Source organism: Amphimedon queenslandica, unplaced genomic scaffold (genome assembly GCF_000090795.2).
Source record: "Amphimedon queenslandica unplaced genomic scaffold, v1.1 AMPQUscaffold_11107, whole genome shotgun sequence".
NCBI lineage: Eukaryota > Metazoa > Porifera > Demospongiae > Haplosclerida > Niphatidae > Amphimedon > Amphimedon queenslandica.
The window spans coordinates 1-3,260 of record NW_003548648.1 but is presented as its reverse complement, the minus strand read 5'-3'; the positions used below and the strand labels follow the sequence as shown (position 1 = coordinate 3,260).

At 35.7% G+C, this 3,260-nt stretch overlaps 1 protein-coding gene across 1 annotated transcript in view; it reads right to left on the bottom strand.

Annotated features, from left to right (window-relative positions):
* The window catches only part of LOC105315281 (ankyrin repeat domain-containing protein 50-like), a gene marked incomplete at its 3' end in the record, with an annotated part of 5,585 nt that extends 5,122 nt beyond the window's left edge, over positions 1-463 (bottom strand). Inside the window, exons 1-3 of the mRNA XM_011409868.2 lie at positions 382-463; positions 260-333; positions 132-202 (exon numbers count right to left, since the gene is read on the bottom strand). The remainder of the gene's footprint in view (positions 1-131; positions 203-259; positions 334-381) is intronic.
* Between the last annotated feature and the right edge of the window lie 2,797 nt (positions 464-3,260).

Below are 3,260 nucleotides of genomic sequence, written 5' to 3'. Positions count from 1 at the left end.
TCTTTAGTCATAGGTGACTAAGGCAGAAACTCAATATAGGTAAACTACTAAACTTCAATTCTGACTTCTGAACTTTAGGGTAGGCTATAGCCTACCCTAGCCTTATGCTAGCTACGCCCTTGTTCACCTACCAAAGCAGTAATACTTGAAGTGGTAATGTTTCCTTCAGATAATGGGTCTGCGTGATTGAAAAACTCTTCTTCTACACAAGATTCATCATTTGAAAATAATATTTATGAATTATATAATCATACCATACCAAAATTGATTCTTTTTAGCAATTGACTTGGTCACCAGAATAAGTTAGTACTTAGTTTTAATAGTAAATTCAATCTGTGGGTATTAATAAATGAGATCTAATAGTTTCAATGCTGAACTCACTTAAGATAGAGAAAAATGAAGAGTCTGGAGGAGGCGATTTTGAAGCCATTTTTATAAGGCGGGGTTGCCTCGCCTAGGTACCAGGTAGGTCGTCCCTAAAAAACGGACCGGACCGGACCAACGGACCATGGTCGACGACAAGTCTGTTTTACGGACCCGAATGGTCCGCGACATCTCTATTTTACGGACCACTTGGCTCACTGCTAAAAATTATAGCTAATGCTAAGGTCAAGATTTACTCTTACTGAAATCCTGCTTCTCGCTAAGATATAAGCCCAAACATTGCAAATTTAAAGAATTTATTCATGAAACAACTGTATACAGCCTGAGCATGATAGCTAATTGATGTTGTGCAGTGACTCTACAAATGGTGGAGTAAATTTAAATATCTCATACTTATTTGTGTCACTTTACAGCCTAGTGTGGGAAGTAAATCTTGTTCTGAATTTAGTGGAATAACGGTTACAAATTAGATATGTAATGATAATTGCAACTGCTTAAATTTTCAATGGCTACTGATGTTGGTAGCTACACTGAATTATTGTGGTTGATGATTTTATGCATGAAAAATTTTTTAAATTTTGGCCTATACTTGATATTATAACATGCATTGTATGAAATGTACGCATGCAATGAAGATGAATGCCACTGAAGTATGGCCCAGACTTGTAATGATTATATTCAAGAATTTACATCACCTTTAATTCATATAAATTATTTAAAATTTTAAATAACAATAGTACAAAAACTTTGGTAGTTGTATCTATCACTGCATAAGTGAACTACATAATCAAAAGTATTATAACTGTTCAGTTAAGTATTGATATAATCTCTAACTGTCCATACTAATCCCTCAAGCTCTCCTCTGACAATATGCTACTGAGTGATACCACTGTGCTGTATTTTTTGCAAACTTCTGTTTAGACTGGTATATTTATTTAATAATTTATTTAGTCTACTAATAATTTTATTCTGCTAATAAATAATTTATTTATCCATTTTAGTAGTTAAGCTTGGTATTATTCACAAGCTGCATGATTCTCATTAATATTATTGCTATAAAGATTATTAAAAACTTTTACTGCAGCCTTCTAAAGCACCCTGTCAAAGTTTTCTTGCTTCTCTCTGATTTCAGTTAAAACCACTGACCACAGTTATTAGTGTTGGTGTGATTAGCTTGAGATCCATGGGATCACTGGCTACAAGCTTCAAGATCAAAGGCTCTACTTTTCTGCTTATAACAAATTGAGTATAATGTTCTCATGATTATTGTGCCACTTCACACAACATCACTACTTGAATCATAATTATTATTTCAAGTTGTTGCGCTCTGATCTACTCTTTATTATCATAGAATCGTCTCCCTTGCATTGATTCAAATTTGTCTGCTGCATCTGCTATTTTCCATATCAAGTACTACCTTTGGGATCAGTTCCAGTATTGTCATTAATTTCTATTCATGTTGATTTATTTTGCAGTAGGTTCAGTTGATAATCATTATTATCATTATCATCATTATTACTACCGTCTTAATTTTGATTGTATTTTACTTTCTCTTACTTGTTTTTTGTTTCTTTTTCTCTTCTTTCTTTCTTTATATTCTGGCTTTATGGCCATGCTTCCTTGGTCAGGCCTTCAGTTCTTCTTTATGTAGCCTCTTAACCATTCTCATTCTCATTGCCGATCACTTTAAAATTTAAAAGAAATAAATAATTGCTGATGCATGAGTATAACAAACTATTAACTCAAGTTGAAATTAAGGACTTCAGTGATCAATACAATAAACTACGGCCGGCCTCATTGATTGTATTATGATTCAACTGATAGCATCACTATCACCATAGATAAAAATCATTTTTGTCACTGAAGTTCTATATGTTGTCTAGGCCATCATGGAGTTTGCTAGCATCATAAATACTGATGCTAGCATAGATATCTATGCTCTAGGTCGGTCAGGTTTGTGGTCATTAACGCGGAGTCCGTACTTTAGTCTTTTCGGGTCCCTTGGTCGGGTCATAGATATTATAGACTACGTAACCGGGATTGGAAACAGATCACGTGATCCCATTCAAATCAATGTAACTATTCAGGTACAGTCTCTGTGACAGTGAGAGGCGGACGAAAATGCCTGACATGGCTGGAAAGAATGGTCTCTAGTGAAGTCCCGCAAGCTATTTCACCTGTACTTGGGCTCTTATAATATACGCACATGTTAATATTTTTCTTTGATACAAAAATAAAATGTGTTAGCTTTGTAAAAGCAGGTGTTTAAAGCAAGTGCGCTCCCCGTGACAAGAGAAAATGTCTTATTCTCCCTCCTGCAAACAAGCTTTAGCTACCCCAGTTTCATTTTATGATTAAAACTATGCACAAGGCCATGCTACATGAGAATAGACTGGTTAGTTCTGCCTGCCATATTACTGAGAGCAGAAATCCACCAAAATAACGCCAAAAAGCGGCCGATCTGTTGTACCTCTCCCGAGCGAACTAAGCATAGAGACACGAAGAGAAAGGTACCATCGTGATCTCTGGTATTTTCTTTATGCGATTAAGCTACTTAGAACCAGCTACATCACAGTATATTATTAATACGGCTCATCAAACATAACAATTCTTCATGATTTTCACCATTTTTGATGTAAATTCATGCAATTTCATGCATTAATAATCACACAGTCCGTACACGTGACGTCATCAGTTTCCAATCCCGGTTACGTAGTCTATAATATCTATGCTAAAATTAAAAGTAGGCGTAAGATAATCCTCCTGCATGCCAGGCCTGACTGGCATGCCTGCATGCACTGCACTTCCAGACGTATAGGTAAACACTAATCAATTTCTTGTTCCCGCCACCACGAGGCAAAATGGCAAAGCAAGAG